This window comes from Lissotriton helveticus, chromosome 12, assembly GCF_964261635.1.
Source record: "Lissotriton helveticus chromosome 12, aLisHel1.1, whole genome shotgun sequence".
NCBI lineage: Eukaryota > Metazoa > Chordata > Amphibia > Caudata > Salamandridae > Lissotriton > Lissotriton helveticus.
In genome coordinates, this window is record NC_136073.1 from 640,319,376 (window position 1) to 640,338,071 (window position 18,696).

The following is an 18,696-nucleotide window of genomic DNA, read 5'->3' on the forward strand; positions in this document are numbered from 1 at the left end:
TTAGCTGCCTCATGCGCCATCTTCGTTCGACAGTCTGATGGCAGAAGTCTGGCTTGGCAAAAAATGTTATCCCGTTGGCTCCTTTCTTTGAGTTGGAGCAGGCCTGATCATAGATCATCTGTCTGAGGAGGAAATTTCCGAAATAAATGAGGAATACCCTTGGTTGCCCTCCTGGCGGGTTGCCACTGCTGTGTTGTCGCTTCTGGTGGAAGGGGAATCGGTGTGCCCTCTGTATTTCATGGTCCCAATCCCAGCTCGGATGGTCTGGGAAGGAGTCTTGTAGTAGTTTAACTATGAAGCGTTTTGGATCATCCCCCTTCTTCCCCTCCGGAATGCCAAGTAGGCGGAGGTTGTTCCGGCGCTGACGATTTTCCTGTTTCTCCATCTTTGTCATCATGTCTATCATGCAGGCTGTATTGGACTCCCCCTGTTGTTTGGTGGCCAGGGCTTCTGTTTCCAGGTGTTCGGTTCGTGCTTCCACCATAGTAACCCGGTCACTAATGTCAGCACAGGTTTTGTTCAGTCGCCTCAGCCCACCCTGCAACTTCTTGGCAGCATTCTTAGCGATACGATTGTCCGCCCAAACCTCTTCGTGATACTCCTTGATGGAGGCTAGGATGGAGGCTAGAGAGGGTTCAGAGGTGTCTGCTTGCAGGCTTTTTGTGCTTCCCCACTGAGTAGAGTTTAGATCGTCTTCATCAGGGGGTATGACATCTGAGAATCGGAGTAGGCCCACTTAAGTTGGCTGCGGCATTTGTTTTTGCTGATGGGTTTTTTAGTGCGCTGAACCGTGCCTGTGTCCTCATGTGAGACCTCACTGTCCCCTTCGCTGGCATCCTTGGATCCATCCTCGTTGGAGGAAGTTGTTGTACTGTCTGACACAGAATAAAAATGTTCCAATCTTGCCTCGGGGGTCCAGGGGATTTGGGAACCAGGGGGCACCACCAAGCTTTGGATGACTTTATTAGTCCCTGCTGCACTAGGGTCAGGAGTGAAAAGCGGGATCCCAAGGCTAGTATCACCATGTAGATTGTCTGATACTTGTGTTTGTTGGGCGGGCTGAGTCAGAGAAATCATGGCATCAGTGAGTGGTTGTGCTGAAGCAGAGGCTTGGGAGGGCCCATCTTGATCTTTTGCGGGCTCCGTTATCACCGCCGTATCGTTGTCTAGGCTGGTGGACAAGGCATCGCTAGACCTGCATTCAGTTGCGCTCCCCTCTTGCTGTATACCTGTCTTTGAGCTCCCTGCTGGTGGGTGACTGATGGGAGCAGTGGGGGTTTTAGTGTTGGGGTTTGAAAGCGTTTTTTTGGATCCCAGAAAGATTTTTGCGGGGGGGGGGGGGGGGTGCAACGTCAATGTTTTTAGGATCTCTGGACAGAGCCCCCACCCCAGATTTACCCCACAGTTTACCCAGCACTTTCTTGTCACTACTAACCTCGGGCTTGGTTTTAGGTGCTCCTTCTGAAGCAGTAGAGACGGAATCTTTGGCGTCCTTAGAGTCCTTGGAAGCAACAGGTGTCCTTTGTTTGGTGCCTCTTCGTGCCCCCCGGGCACTCATGATGCTCCTGCTGGGTTCGTATGGCCTCACTCTCTGGGTGTTTTTGAGGAGTAAAAGCCAATGGTTCCAGAGTCCGTTGTCCGCGTTAAAGGCTGCGGGGGAGGAAGGGCAAAGAATTACCGCTGCTACGATATACCAAGCGGCCCGCGCTTGTGGGTCGGCAAGGATAGCGGCAAAAGTCACCAGCGTCTTGCGGGCAGTGCAATTGAGGTTTGGCCAGCCAAGTGCTTCCAGAAAGGGGCCCCTCCCCGAAGAAGCAGCCTTGATACTCCCGTTAATCCGCAGGACTGGCGAGCGTGACGATCCGGCATCACGGTGAGCAGCGCAGGGCAGCTAGCCGAGCCTTACGCGTCCGGCGTGAGCAGCCGAGCAGCGTGAGCTCAGGCTGATTCCATCTTGCTCATCCCCCCACATTTGGCTTTGTAATGTGGCACATCTGAGTGTGCGTGGTGGAGGCTTACATCCTGCTCAGTGGTGTCATGAGACAGAATAATATGTCTACCTACCTGTTAGTTTGTTTGATGTGGCCCATTATATGCCACATGCTTCTGGGTGGTATGGAGAGCTCCATCTTGCTGTACTGGGGGACAAGGGTACATGGTGGGAATAGTGGTCCAGGCCTCCCAACCACAGACACCCTCCCAGGGAAGATGGCTACCTACCTGTAAGTTTGCTAGGTATACTGCAATGGCTTCCAACTGCTTCCGGGTGGGTGAGTGCTCCATCCTGCTGGGGTGTAGGCCATGGGGCATGGTGGGAGTAGTGGTACAGGCCTCCCACCCACAGACACCCTCCCAGGGAAGATGGCTACCTGTTAGTTTGGTGTGGATTGGGTAATGGCTGACAAATGCTTCTGGGTGGGAGGAGGGGTCCATCTTGCTAGGCTGTGAGCCAGGGGGCATGGTGGGAGTAGTGGTTCAGGCCTCCCACCCACAGATACCCTCACTGTGAAGGTGGCTACCTACCTGTAAGTTTGTTAGGTGTACTGCAATGGCTTCCAACTGAACTGCTTCTGGGTGGGTGAGTGCTCCATCCTGCTGGGGTGTGGGCCAGGGAGCACAGTGGGAGTAGTAGTGCAGGCCTCCCACCCACAGACACCCTCTTAGGGAAGATGGCTACCTACCTGTAAGTTTGATGAGGGTAATGTAATGGCTTTCAACTGCTTCTGAGTGGAGTGGGAGGAGTGCTCCATACTGCTGGGGTGTGGGCCAGGGGGCAAGGTGAGATTAGTGGTACAGGCCTCCCACCCACAGACACCCTCGCTGTGAAGATGGGTACCTACCTGTAAGTTTGGTAGGTGTACTGCAATGACTTGCAACTGCTTCTGGGTGAGGGGAGTGCTCCATCGTGCTGGGGTGTTGGCCAGGGGGGGCATGGTGGGAGTAGTAGTGCATGCCTCCCACCCACAGACACCCTCCCAGGGAAGATCGTTACCTACCTGTTAGTATGATGTGGGTTGGGTAATGGCTTCCAACTGCTTCTGGGTGGGGGAGTGCTCCATCCTGCTGGGGTGTGGGCCAGGGGGCATGGTGGGAGTAGTAGTGCAGGCCTCCCACCCACAGACACCCTCCCAGGGAAGATGGCTACCTACCTGTTAGTACAATGTAGGTTGGGTAATGGCTGACACATGCTTCTTGGCGGGATGGGTGCTCCATCTTGCTAGGCTGTGAGCCAGGGGGCATGTTGGGAGTAGTGGTACAGGCCTCTCACCCACAGACACCCTCACTGTGAAGATGGCTACCTACCTGTAAGTTTGTTAGGGGTACTGCAAAGGCTTCCAACTGCTTCCGGGTGGGTGAGTGCTCCAACCTGTTGGGATATGGGCCAGGGGGCATGACGGGAGTAGTAGTGCCGGCTTCCCACCTTCAGACACCCTCTCAGGGAAGATGGCTACCTACCTGTAAGTTTGATGAAGGTAAAGTAATCACTTTCAACTGCTTCTGGGTGGGATGGGGGGAGTGCCCATCCTGCTGGGGTGTGGGCCAGAGGGCATGGTGGGAGTAGTGGTACAGGCCTCCCACCCACAGACACCCTCCCAGGGAAGATGGCTACCTACCTGGTAGTTTGATGTGGGTTGGGTAATGGCTGACACATGCTTCTGGGTGGGGTGGGGGAGGGCTCATCTTGATGATGCTGTGGGACACGGGTGCCTGGTGGGAGTTGTAGTGCTGGCTGCCTGTCCGCATGTCCCCATGGTGATGTTGGTAGTTACGTTTGGGGTGAATGGGAGTGGGTGAATGTTGGATCTGTGAGACATGTTTTTTAGTGAGTGTGTGGTGCAGATGAGTGGGATTTGTCCTAGGTGGTGTAGCTTTGTAGTTGTGTAAGACAGAACATATCAGTGTGGTGGTGGTCATTTGTTTGTACTTACCAGCCTCCACTTCCCCGAATGGGAGGTCCACCGCCAGTCCTCTCAGCCAGCTCCCGGTTCTTGCTTCCCCTCTCTTTGACAACCCTCTACAGATCATGCCACTGCTTCATGATCTCCTTTTTGGATCGCAGGTGGTCCCTACTGCATTGACCCTTTGGACTATTCTTGCCCATATTTGTGTCCTTGTGGCTAATGGTGTCTGTTGGACCAGGCTACCAAACAGTTGTGGCTCTGCTCTGACTATCTCATTTACCATGAGTGTCAACTCACTCTCTGTGAATTTGGGCATTTTCTGTGCTGTGCCGGGGTGTGAGTGGTGGGTGTGGTTGTGATGTGTGATGTGTATGGTGTGTGCTGTGCAGGGTGTTAGTGGTGCAAGTGTGGAAGTGGTGGTGGTGGTGCTGTGTGTGGTGTGAGTAGTGCTAGTGTTTTGCTTTGCCTATCCTTTATTGTGAGGGTTCGTGGCCTTCAGTCTTGGAATGTTGCAAAGGATTGTGGTCAGGGAAAGGGCTTGTTTTATACTCAGATATGTGGGTGTGTCCAAATGGGTGTTGTGTGTGTTTTCCTGAGAATTTTATTTTTCTTTGTGCCATGTGTTTGTGTCATTGTGGTGTGTTTTGTGTATTGGGGAGCATGGCTAGTTTGCTGTGTGCACTTTTTGGACTTCTTGTGTGTTTTTTGCTTCGTCCGCCATATTTTTCACGGATCGTCCGCAGCGATGGCTATGCTACAGCTCTTCCCATTCATTCCAGTGTGTGACCGCGGTGGTCGGAAACAGCAGAATGTACCGCAGGACCATCGGGATGTCCTAATTTCTCATGCCGTGTCTCCGCTACGCTTGCGTTCTACCTCTGCCCATTCACAAGCTTCCCGGAACCACCCCTAACCTCCACAACCTTGGTGAAAGGCCCAAACTTGAAACAGCCCTTCCTCACATGAACAGGTTTTTTCACACGAACAGAATCACCCACAACCAACTCAATCTCATGGACATTGTTTTTGGAATCAAAGTACTTCTTCTGTTTTTCTTGGGTCAAACTCACACAACTCCTCACACTGACATCAGACCACTGTCCACCTTTGACCCATTTACTCATCCAACTGGGACAGAAACTGGTCATGGCTCTATGACCTGGTAACAGCTCAAAGGGTGAAACACCAGTGGTCAAATGAGGGGTAGTGCGATAGAACCAAAGCATGGTCTTGACTGAGTTAGCAACCACACAGTTATTAGCAAGAGCCCACTGTATACATTCGCCCAACACCATGTTCATCCGTTCTACCAAACCATTGGTTTGGGGGTGATACAGTGAACTCTTGAGATGTTTAATCCCACTGGTCTGAAAAAACACTTTAACCTCACTGGTGAAACATTGTGTACAATTGTCTGTCACAAAAATTTCAGGGAAACACTCCTTCAAAAACACATCTTTCAAGAATTCAACAACAGTCTTGGAGGTCACCTTCCTCACAAACTTGACCTCAGGCCATTTGGAGTAATAGTTCATCATGACCAACGCAAACCTTAAAGTCGCGTCAAGCGCGTAGAAGGGTCCAACTATATCAAGCCCCAACTTCACCCAAAGTGCAGACAGCAACTCAATGGGAGAAAGAGGAGGAGTGCACAATTTTACAGTTTTATCAGAGTTAAATCAAATGACATACTTCTTGACCATTTGATCAACCTCCCTGTCCATGGAAGGCCACCAAAACTATAGTCTGACCCGTTTTTTGGTCAGGGTTGCTCCCAAATGCCCCTCACGAGCACGCAAACTGATGCCAGCTCTCAAACACACAGGAGGAACCAACTTGTCAACCCTCATCAACAAACCATCCTCAATTGATAAATCATCCACCACTTGAACATACATTTTGAATTTAAAACTAGGGTTCTTCTCCCTAGGCCAACCCGTCTCCACATATCTAATGACTGTCAGCATGGAAGCGCATTATTGATTGCTTGACGTCACTCACTCTCAGAAATCGCACACAACTGTGGGAGGTCAAGGGCCGCCACAATGAACTCTTCCTTGTCTTCCTCGCCGACATCAGATTCATCCTCAATCGTATCAGACGGCCATGAAAGGTAGTCTGCACAGCCATTCTTACTCCCAGGAATGTACTGAGGTAAAAAATCAAACTGCAACAATTTCTAGGACAAACAAGCAATACAAGGAGTGAAACCTCTAACATTTTTCCCACTCAAAATGACAATTAAAGGCTTGTGAACTGTTTGGAGACAAAATCTCCTGCCCCAAATAAAGTTGTGAAACTTCATTACAGCCCACCAACAAGCCAATAACTTTTTTTCGATGACAGAGTACTTTTTTTCTGTGGGAGACAAAACTCTCTAGGCAAAGCCAATGGTCCTAACGTCCTTTCCTTTGGTTTGACTCAGCACAGCCCCCACCCCAACATTGCTCACATCAACAGTCAAAGTGCATTGAAGTTCAGGATCATAGTGCTTTAACACTTTGGGCAAAACAAGCTGTTGCTTGACCCAATCAAACACATCTTGGCATTCAGGACTCCATTCGAACGCAACCCCCTTCATAAGCATTTGTGAGAGAGGCTTCAACTTAGTGGCAAAATCTTGAACAAAAAGCGAAAAGAATTTGCAAAGCCCTAAAAAGGACTTAAGGCTAGCCTTATCAGAAGGAGCCTTTGACTTAGAAATGGAATGCACAAGGCTTGACTTAGGAAGAATACCCTGGCCAGTAACCAAATGCCCCAAAATACTCAACCTCTTTTGTCATAAAAACACACTTGTTTTTTTGCAGCACCACACCATTAGATTGGAACCTAGAAAGAACCTCTTCAAGAGTGGCATCATGGGAAGCTCTATTAGGAGCAAATACCAAAATGTCATCTTGGAAAACAGACAATCCTTCGATCCCTTTGAGCATATTGTTCATCAAACGCTGGAACACAGATGACGCCCACTCAAGGCCAAACAGCATATGGACATACATGTAAGTACCAAAAGGGGAAAAGAAGGTAGTAACATGTCTAGACTATGCACCTAACTCTACCTAGTGGTAAGCAGAGACTAAGTCTAACTTTGAAAAGACCGTGGCATCCTTTAACCCTGCTAAAAGTTTGTTGATGCTGGGGAGAGGGTGTGAATCCACCCAAATCTCCTTCGTTGAGCAACGGAGGTCAACACAGACCCTCAACTCCCCATTCTGTTTACGGGCAACCACCAAGGGAGAAAGCCACAGGGACTAGTCAACAGTTTCAATTATTCCCTTCATGCACAGAGGATTAAGTTATTTCTCCAACTCTTGCCTTATGCTAAAAGAGACGTTCCTAAGCTTGTGCTTAATGGGTCTCACACCATCCTTCACAACGGTTCTATGCTGGTAGACTTTGATCTTCCCAAGGTCACCTGAAAATATATGCGGAAATGTGTTAATAATGCCCTCAAGATCAAAATTATCCCACACAACCAGAACTTGCTCACTGGTCCCAGGCATGAGTACCATACCAAATAAGCCCTGGTGAAACCAACCCAAGATATTTAAACCTTTATGGGCAGCATACACTTTCCCAGCAATCTTCCTACCTCTAAACTATATAATGTCTTCAATGTCAATGTACCCAAACAAATTGATTTTACGTTCTTCACAGGAGACTGCTTTTTGATCAAGGGGTAATAGTGGTCTAGAGGGCCAAGTTTTGTACAAATGTTCTTGCGTGATCATGGAGATGCGAGCAACAGAATCTACCAAAAGTCTCACAATCTTATATCCAACCAACACTTCACCATAAGGATCTACACATAGTTCTGGATTTCCTACTTTGACCTCCTCATTCTTTACTACCACAACCATGTCCCTGAGATCTTTAATGATAGATTCATCACCTTCACAAGACATATTTTCATCAATGACACATTTGACGGAGGATGATTGTTTGCCTCTGCCAGATTGACAAACCTTTGCAAAGTGAGTCGGTCTATAACAAATTCTGCAGGTCACAAACTTAGCCGGGCACTTACCACCCGATATTTCGTTGACTATTATAAATGTGTCTTTCACAGATGAAGATTTATGATTAAAACTGTTAATATACACTCTATGTTATGAAAAAAACAAGATGAAATATTGATCAACTGTGTTAATAAGCAAGGGGAATATTTCCTTCAAAACACATTTTCTGTTATATGCTGTTCACTCTTTCTCAGGGGAAACACTGGTATTTTTAGAAGCACAGGGCTCTTAAAACACATTCAAAGAGATTGATTGCTCTTTTTCCTCACCAATACTAGCACATTAGCCAGAGGTATGATGGTTTGTCTATCATTTGAATGGGACATTCTTAATTTGCTTTGGGTTGTATTATGTTTCTTTACTTTGATATTTGCAAATTGGACTGCATGGCTTTCCTTTAAATCGCAGAGTATGGGTCTTTTGCTTGCACAGGTGTGTTAAGGTCATTAAAACTTTTTGGATTTGGCTTAGTGAATTTGATTTGAAAATTACTAGAACTAATGTATTGTTTTTAGTTTTATTTTTTATACTTTTGGTTTCATTCTTTTTAGGTCGAGCCTAGAGGCAGCGTGCATGCACTGCTCTGCGAGGAATGCTGTAATCCCTCTGTGGGCTAAGGGCACGGCCACCAATTTCCATTTGCTGCTTTGTGTGCCTTTCATAATTGCTTTCTTTTGATTGCTGAAACGCTGCTCTTTGTCCCGCCTTTGGTCATGTTTTCACTGTCCTGGCAACTGTCCCCGTTACATGTGCCCTTACTGTCGGATTTATCCAGCCTTTGTTCGGCACACTCTTTTTTTGGCATGGAATGCTTCTGCGCTGTTTTTCACTTCCCGCTGCCGCCTCTCTCATTCCCTTTATGGATATCTATGATCTGCTGCTATCTTCGAGTGCTATTAGTTGTCCGTGCGCCTTTGCTTCCACCTCCTCCCGTTGTCCTTGTTTACCATCTCCCTCGTCCCTCCTCCTCTCCCTTTTCTGGGCGCATGAACATTTTTTGTTTGCGGGCTATCACATAATGGAAAGCAAAGACTTTCAGTGAGTGTTTTTTTTTCATTTATATCCATCGCTTTTGTAGGTTCCTGTTCAGCTTCAGCGTCCGTCTGTGCCGCCCCCTTACCCCCTTGCTGCTTGTTTGTTCTTGTTGTCTGCAAAGTGGAGCAACCGGATCCCGACCGAGCCGATACCCCAGTAGGTCACAGTACACAACGTTAAAATTTCCTAAACCAGATTTCCCTTAATGAGCCTTGTTGTCTTCCTCAGTTTCCACTGTGCGTGTCTGGCCTTCCCCTCCTGTATCTTTCATTCCCCTGCCTTTAATGGCCTGACACACAATCCAGGTCATTTAGGGAACCTCATTAAATGCATTGCAAGGTGTTGTTCTTTTACTCTGAGAGTTCAGTTAAGCTAAATGCAATGCATTGTAGTATCTGTTGCCCACCCATTTATTCTAGTGCATAGAAATGTCTCCTGCCATAATTTTGTGCTTTACATAACATTTAAATAAACAATGTGATTGGTGGCTGCCAAGGCTGCTTCCCACCTTTGCTCTGTTCATTCCTTTAATAGTCTTCAACTTCATACGGAAAAAAGTAGTATGCAAATACAATGTAAATCCATTGTATCTGCTGCCCATCCGTTTATTCTAGCGCATCGATGTAATAGAGAACCATCATACGTCACTGTTGTTTATCATTCTGTGGTTTACATAGCTGCATCCCGCATGTTATTATTCCCGTCCTTCTTGTTTTCTATATTAATTTCAGTGATGGACCATTAAAGCCGACAAGAAAGAAATCTACTTTACTGCCTCAACATTTTAAAAGGCTCATTAATAATTCAAATGCTCCCAACTTTTCTTTTCCGATCCAATTAAAAATGCAGGTGCGTTTTCACATCAAATACAATAAACACATTTGTTATGCCTGGCAAAGAGAGCTCATCAGCATTTCAAATCATCCTAGTGTCTCAAAGCTTATCCCTGGAAAAACGTTTTTTTTCTGGGATAAACGGTTGCCTTTTTCAATACTCACCAAGACCAAGAAGCAAATTTTAGTACTCAAAAAATGTCAGAGCCACGGCATGCCGGGTTTTCAGTTGAAACAATGAATGAATATCCGGAGGACACCTATTTAGAGCCTTTGTAGAATAGCCAAAATGCCCAGACTTTTGCCAGCCGAGCTTCTTCTCATTCATGGCTGCTCCATGTCACATTTGTGTAAGAGGAAGTGATGTAGCCCAAGTTTCTGTGAAAGGCCCTAATACACTTTAGGGTTATTATTTACCTTTTAAGAAGATATTCCCTCAAATTAGCAGCCAAAGTAAGAGCGATAACTCCAGCCGCTGTGAGTTGGCAACGCTTCCACCCATGGATCGTGTGGGGCCACCACAGCTTCAGTGTCATGAAATAACAAGGTCAGCCCTCTTCATCACTCGGCAAGACCAACTATAATTCAGATGTTACTTGTGCTCACCACAGCAAACAGCAACTGCAAATGTGTCAGTCAACTTCAGTCATTAGTTCTCATGTACTGTGAGTGAGGGAATTTTGCCTCATCACATGTGCACATCTGTCTAAAAAGAAGTACATTTCAGTGGCAGGTCTGGTGAGTGAACACTTTAGTATGCCAATGGTTCTTCTTTCCATGATTTAAAAATGTTTAAGCTTTGGTAATCCTTGTGTGTTCATGCTATTTTCCAGATTACAATTATTCAAACCAAATAGTATGCTTTCTTTGCATCGATAAGAATCATATTTTTTTGTGAACATAAAAAGGTTTCAACATCTCCTCCAAGTACCCAATCTCCTCTATTGAAATTATATTTGATTGTTATTTTTTTTTTTAGATTCACATTTATACTGGAAGCATATAATCGCCATGTTTAGGTAGTAGCCTGTTTTATTTTTCTGCCATTAGCTTGCAAAAATATATATAACAACTGAACCAACTTGCCATGGCCGAATCTATTGGCTTCAGCAATGATTTTTTTTAATAGAAAGTTATGGTATTTAGCCCATTTCCGTTTTAAAAGGTGAGAAGAAGGGGGAGCGGTATTTTTCTCCCAGAGATAGCAAGCACTAAGCCTTACATTACAGAAACTTTACAGCTCTGTGGTTGAAGACATTAGCTTTGGCACCATGACAAAATGCACTGCAACTTGCTTCTTCTGTGTCTTTTACTGTCACAGAGGGACTGGAAAGCTTAACTAAATTGCTAAATAATTCAGAATTTATTTTACGAGTCAAACCGTGGATAAATCACCTGTAAATCTACAGGTGAATCAGTTTCTGGTGTATACTATTCAAATAATTACTATCACCTACTTGTAATCATGAAACACAGTTGCTTCAGGCGCTTTGCAAACTTGTTTTTTCTGCATCGGGTTGAAATCATTGTCTGTTCGTATGATGTAGAAGAAAACAAGTTACTTACCTGTAACTGTAGTTCTCCAGTATTGGAAGCTTTCATAGGTTCACATACCTGAATCATTCCCCGTCGTCGAGACGGGAGTCTCCGGTACATAAAAAAGCAATGCTTAGCAGTATAGCAAACTGAAAAGAGGCCTAGGCCCATTTCCCTTTTGCAACCCATAGCCTTTGTTATGCAAACAAGGACCAAACTTTTCCCTGAACCAATCAGAGCTCCTCACCCTCTAGAACACTCCTGAGAGAACCTTTTGCCCCTCAGATTTTCGTGCACTTCTGCCATAAACACCTCTTGTGCCTAATCCGAGGTGAGCCTCTCAGGGGAGGAGGGTGGGTGTATGCGAATGTATGAAAGCTTCCAATACTGGAGAACTACAGTTACAGGTAAGTAACTTGTTTTCTTACTCCAGTATTGGAGCTTTCATAGATTCACATACCTGAATCCGAATAGCGAGCAGTAAATTATAGCACATTTTGCTTTGTTACCTACCACTCTAAAATAGTCAACATATGTCAGTCCACCATCGCAGTAACTGTCTATAAATACCCATAGACAGATGTTCATAAATTACGTATAATACAGCATACAACAATAAAAATTTGCTTATCTTACTACAAAGGAAGGAGGGATGACAAAGAGGGCTCACCATTACTGGAAAAGGTTCCTCAGTACTGCTTCTCCCACTGCCACATCCTATTTGCAGGTGCATCAAGGCAGTAATGTCTGGTGAAGGTATGAGTACTCTTCCAAGTAGCAGTCCTGCAGACAGCCTGGATAGGTACTCCTGCAAATAAAGCAGTGGGGGTGGACACTGCTCTTGTAGAATGTGCACGAACAGGTGCATTCAACGGCTTCCCCGCCGCCTGATGACAATATTGTATTGTCTTTGAAATCCATAGAGAAATTCTCCTTTTTTACAAGGGAAAAAAACCCCTCCCTGCGGGCACTATAAGCAACAAATAGTTGGGAAGACTTGCGGAAGGCCTTGTTCTTTGCCCGTAGTATTTCAGGCAGTGTTGAACATCTAATGAGTGAAAAGCTTTTTCCACTGCTGTTGACGGTTGATGGAAAAAAAACGCTTAAGAATCAGTGGTTCATTTAGATGAAAATCTGTTGGCACTTTTGGAATGAATTAGGGATTAGTCCTGAGGACAACCCTGTCCTTCTTGAACTGCAAAAACAGTTCTTGTATCGTGAGAGCCTGTTTTTCTCCAATTCTTCTGGCTGAAGTGAGAGCTCTAAGAAGAGCTAGCTTCCAGAATAAGAATTTTTGGTCCGAAACAACCCCTTCATGAATTGCTTCATAATTCTTTCAGACCACAGTGATGGACTCAAAGAAGTCGTTTATATCGAGACATTGCCGCCAGGTTTACTTTAATAGAAGCATGGGCCAAACCAGATTTTACCAACATCAGAATATATGGAATAATTTGATGTGCCTCTGAGTTTAAAGGATGAATATTATGTTCTTGGCACCACAGACTGAATCTCTTCCATTTCATCCTATCTGCTCTGTTTGTAGTTTCCGCTCTGGCATGTGCTAGAATATCTCTGCATTCTGCCGAAATATCTAGGATGCTGAATTCGCAATATTCAGGAGCCAGGCCGCTAAGCGCAGCGATTTTGGGTCCGAATGAAGCACTTGTCCCTGGGACATTGTCAAAAGTGATGATATTGGTTGTAGACGAATTGGGCAATCCTCCGATGGCAGGAGCAACTCCGTGAACCAGTGTTGTCTGGGTCACCATGGAGCTATTTGTATCTTTGTGAGAGCATGTGGCAGGAGGGGGATCGAAGAAAAGGCATAGGCAAAGACGCCTGACCATGTTATAAAAAACGCATTCCCCCAGATTCCCACTGGTGATGCCAACTTGCGAAGAACCGGCATTTTGTGTACTGAGCTGTCGCAAACAGATCCACTGCTGGAACTCCCCACCTGAAGAAGATGCTTTGCAGTATTTCCTGATTGATCTCCCACTCGTGGCAGGTCGATTTTAGTCTGCTGAGAGTGCCCGCTTTGACGTTCTGATCTCCTGGAAGGTGTTCCGCCTTTTGAGATACTCCATGTTGGACAGCCCACTTCCATATCTTTTGTGCTTCCCACGACAGGGAGAGTGATCTTGTATCTCCCTGCTTGTTGAGATAGTGCATCGCGGTTGTGTTTTCTGTTCTCACCAGAACAGACGTTCCCTGAATTCTTGGTAGGAAAGTCAGTACTGCCAAGCCTACCGCTTCGAGCTCAAGCCAGATGATGTGAAGCTGTTGTTCTTGCAATTTCCACCAACCGCTGACCTGCAGGTCCTGAAGGAATGCTCCCCATCCTTCCAGAGATGCATCAGTGGAAAGACTCACCAAGGTTTTTTTTGTGTTTTTTTTCCGGTGCACCATGCCACTGCTTGCACCATAGCATGGGTGACCTTCACCTTGTCGTCGAAGGATCCCTCTACCTGGTGCCATTGGCAATCTAGTTCCTCCTGTAATGGATGCATCCTTAGTCGGCATAAAGGAATAAGAGGTATGCAAGAGGACACTGCCCCTAGTAGCGATTTTTACAAGTGTACTGAAATACACTTTATTTTTTATTTTTTATGTGAAATTCTTGGCTAGAGACATGAGACCCTGTTGTCTCTCTGTGGAGGGAAGGCCTTGATTACAGAGGTGTCCAGAATCGCCCCCAGAAACGTGATCTTCTTTGACGGTGAAGGGACAATTTCTCTATATTTAAAGTCAGTCCCAGTTTGGCGAACAACTGTTTGCATGCCGTAGTGGACACCTGGGCTGAAGTTTCTGATGGTGCTTTTATCAACCAGTCGTCCAGGTAAGGAAATACTTTGTGTTTGTGCTTTCTGAGAAAAACTGCTACTGGCGCCAGACACTTTGTAAAGATTCTCGGTGCTGATTTGTGACCAAATGGTAGCACTTTGAAGTGGTAATGGTCACCGGCTACTGCAAATCGAAGATACAGTCTAAGAGAAGGATGAATGGGGATGTGAAAATATGCATCCTGTAAGTCTAGAGTGGTCATATGATCCCCTGGGTTTAAGAGTAGCAGAATGTCTAGGAGGGTCACCATTCGGAAAAATTGCTTCTTACGGTAAGTATTCAGAACTCTCAGGTCTAGAAAAGGACGCCATTGAAGAGCATTCTTCCGGACTAGGAAGAAACGGAAGTAAAATACTTTTTGTTTTTGGAAGATCGGCACCGATTCTATTGCTCCCTTTTGGAGCATTGTCCGAATCTCCAAATGCCTCTGAGATAGTTGTTTAATCTTTTGACTTGTCGGTGGTGTCGAAGGAGGGAATTGAAGAGTGTGTGCGAATTATATTTTATTGAAGGCCTATCTGTCGGTCGTTATTTTCTGTCCATAATGCAGATGGGAAGCAACTATTCCACCCATGGGAACTTTTGTAGAGGAATAGCAACATGTAGCCAGATCCAGGAGGTTGTCATTGTCTTTTACCATTGTTTTTCCTTGACGACCGCCTCCTCCTCTAGGGGCAGACTTTGTATAGCTCCCTGTTTGTTTTTTACCCTATTGCTGACGATATTGTTGTTGGGTCACACTATGCGACTCTGGGCAATAGCTTGCTTAATCTCCACTACGGCCCCTCGTGGCGGGATGCCTGGCTTTCACCTTGTGGATACCCTGCTGGGGAATACCAGGACGGGTTCCCTAAGCAAGCGCTTAGATACCGTGTCGGTGATTTGCGCTATATAAATACATGTACATTTACAGCTATTTACCAAATCAAGAGACCCAAAGTATAAGCACATGGCACCAGGCACTTTATGAGACTGCAATACACAAACTTGCCAAAAACCCATTTAAGGTTAATAACGATACTCCACACACACAACATTACATATTTAAATTCATTGGTATGGCTGTTTTAAAATTTAAGAGACATAGGGCCAGATGTATCAAAGGGTTTTGCCCATTCTGTGTCTATGGGGAAATGTGTTGATACATATGGCCCCTAATGTTATCTATTGCCTTGCACAATGCACCAGGGACTTTATGAGATCGTAATATTTTGACTTGTCAAAACCTGTCCAAGGTCAACAACTCTGCCTGTTAACTTAAACCAAGAAAGCATTCAGGATTCAAGTCTTGGAAACCAAGAAACACGTTTGCAACTGTCATTCCACTGAAATGTGAGACTTATTTAGTTCGAGTGGAATATTTTTTGTTTATCATAATTTCGAAGCTTCAGCTTTTTTTTGTTATCTGACATTAACCAGGAATCCGTTGTTTTAAATTATGCTCTTCGATCCTGCAATTATGGATTTTGCAGTATTTTGCCTTTTATGTGGCAACATCAAGATACTTAAAGGCATTTACCTGCATGCACAATGTACTAGGCATTTTTATGAGTGTGCAATAAGCAATCTGAACTCCGTTTGTCAACTTAAGCTAATAACATACTCAGGACTTTAGTCTAATAGTCTAGAAACCGGGGGGCATATTACCAACAACTAGCGATAATTATCGCTATGTTGGCTTAGCGGCTATAATTTTATTGCCGTGTAGCGACGATTTTTATTGCTTAGGAGCCTTGATATTATCAAGGTTTATCTCCTAAGCGATAAAAATCGGCCGAAATGCATGAATATCGCTGAAAAGTCAGCGATATTCATGCATTACCGAGCAAATGCTCTTAGCCATGTTATCCACCTCCCATTGGATAACATGGCTAAGAACTGCTCATGGCAGGTGTTAGCTTTTGGAGATATTTGCGCTTAGCGCGAATATCTCCAAAAGTTGGTAATAGGAGATAGCGATGTTAGCGACTGTTTCCAGTCGCTAACATCTTGGCACGCCCACTTTGCATGTCATTAGTGATAAATTTCTCTGACATGCAAAGCGGTGCCCAAGATGGTCGCTATCTCCTACTAGCTGTCGCTAACTGGTGTTAGCGACAGCTAGGTAATAGGGAGATAATTTTATCTCCGCTTTCTTGGCTTTTAAAGCCAAAAAAGCGGATATAAATCCCTTGATAATATGCTCCCAAGTATTTTGTAATGCACACTGAATGAACTGACAGTGTCCCTACCTACTAAAAAACACAATATGGAAAGAAATATGCTTACAGATAAGGTCAACAGACTGAAGAAGAAGGGAAGAAAAAACTAATTTCTTAAAAGAACCCTCACTCACCCTAGTGGTGACATGCTTCATCATGGGGTTGTACAGCGACGCCTGCAATTGCTGCGGAGCAGGTTATTTTTTAAGATGTATTTCAATAAAGTGAGTGTTTAGTGATGTGAGTGAATGTTAAAAGATCACAGCTGGACCCAAAAATACTTTATTGGTGGTCAGTTATTATTTCCCCAAGTCGGGAAGTCTGCGATACTCTCGCCGAGTTCTTTTTAAAAAAAAGTGGAACTGATTTTCTCAGCATTGGAACATCAAGTGGGGTTGTCTCTTCTTGAAGGGACACACAGGACCACTTTGGATAATTCACACGTGGCGAAACTCTCTGGGTTCCGTCCTGTGAATTCGGATGAGACAAAAAATTTGCTTCAGGCAACTAAATCAGGCTTGCCTCAAGATCCCTTCCCAGCTTCAGTGGCACAGTTGGCAGCTATCCCCATATCATGCATTTTGACGGAGCTATTTAATCAGATGTTTGACATCGGAGAATATCCAACATGCTGGAAATGAGTGTCGATTGCCCCACTGCTCAAAAAAACAACACTCGACATCTCAGACCCCAATAGCTATTGGCCCATAGCCAGGCTACCACTTCCGGCCAAACTTATTGAGAAAGTCGTGAATGTACAGCTATGTGACTTTCTCAGATCTTCTCAGTGCTTGGACATAGCCCTACATGGGTTTAGGGAAGGCCATAGCACCGAGACTGGCCTGATCAAGTCCACGGAAGAGATCAGGAAGGCGCTGGATGCAGGAGGACGGGCAGCTCTGGTACTTCTCGATCTTTCCGCAGCCTTCGACATGGTCCACCACAGTATTCTGGTGGATCGTTTAGAAGGCTGCGGAATTCAAGGGAAACCCAGAGCATACTGAAATCCTTCCTAGCCGACAGGGTTCAGGTGGTGGCCCTGGGAGATTTTTAATCTAGATCTTTCAAACTCCCAGGGGGGGTCCCTCAGGGCTTCTCCTTAAGCCCCACACTATTTAATATTTATGTTCCCTCCCTCGCCCCGGTGATTCGGTCATTTGGATTTGAACTAACATCTCACGCAGATGATACACAAATTGTGGTATCTCTGCTCCCGGGGAGAGAAGCAGGAATAGCGGCCAGGTTCCAGGACTGTATGTCTGCGGTGAGCTCATGGATGGCTGGCAACTGTCTTAAATTAAACTCATCTAAAACTGAGGTTCTTCTCTTCGGCACCGATGTTAGCTTCTGGAGCCCCAAATGGTGGCTCCATGATATGGGAGCCCCACCCATACCGGCAACGAAAGTAAAGAACCTGGGATTTCTTATTCACAGCCAACTATCTTTTAAACCACAGGTCAATGCTTTAACATCTTCCATTCACTGGATTATGAAAACAATTAGGAAAGTTCTCCCTTTTTTATCAGACAGTAGCAGGAAAACGGTGGTGACAGCACTTGTGCTGTCCCGCCTTGATTACTGCAACAGTCTATATTTGCAAGCCCAGCAAGGGCAACTTAATAAACTACAGATGCTGCAAAATGCAGCTGTTCGATTAACTATTAGCCTGCCTAAGTTTGCACCGGTGGGACAGGAACTAAGGAAATTGCACTGGCTCCCGGTCCACAAGCGGATAATGTTTAAATCATTGTGCATGGTGTACAAGGCAGTGAATGGACTGAGACCATCCTTTCTTCAACAACATTTTCAACTGTACACGCCAGGTAGACAGCTACGATCGGCAAATAAAGGGCTAGTTAAGACCTGTCGGATCAGGAAAGCACGATGGGGAGGCCGTAGTTTCATCTCTGGAGCCTCCACTGTCTGGAATAAACTGCCCTTGGCCTTGAAACAAAGTACCAACCTGATGGCCTTCAGAAAAAACCTTAAAACTTGGCTCTTTGGCCTTTAGAATTCAACGGACATCTTTGGGGAGACATCACATCATTTCAGCGCCAGGACACCGCTCGGTAACAATGCGCTTTATAAATGGTATAAATAAATAAATAAGACCAGCTGCTCACATTAAAAACAGTGAGGCCACATGGTGGTTTTTATTAGAACCCCAGTGTCCTGGTGTAGATGGTCAGACCATGAACCCCATGATGAAGAAATGAGTTTTTTCTTCCCTTCTTCTTCAGTCTGTTGACCTTATCTGTAAGCATATTTCTTTCCATATTGTGTTTTTTAGTAGGTAGGGACACTGTCACTTGCGAATTCACAG

The 18,696-nt window shown here is 45.4% G+C and overlaps 1 protein-coding gene across 3 annotated transcripts in view; it reads right to left on the reverse strand.

The window, feature by feature from the left end:
• Nucleotides 1-18,696, reverse strand: part of KCTD19 (potassium channel tetramerization domain containing 19) — a 2,598,446-nt gene that overhangs the window by 1,012,221 nt on the left and 1,567,529 nt on the right. The gene's annotated exons all lie outside the window — the stretch shown is intronic.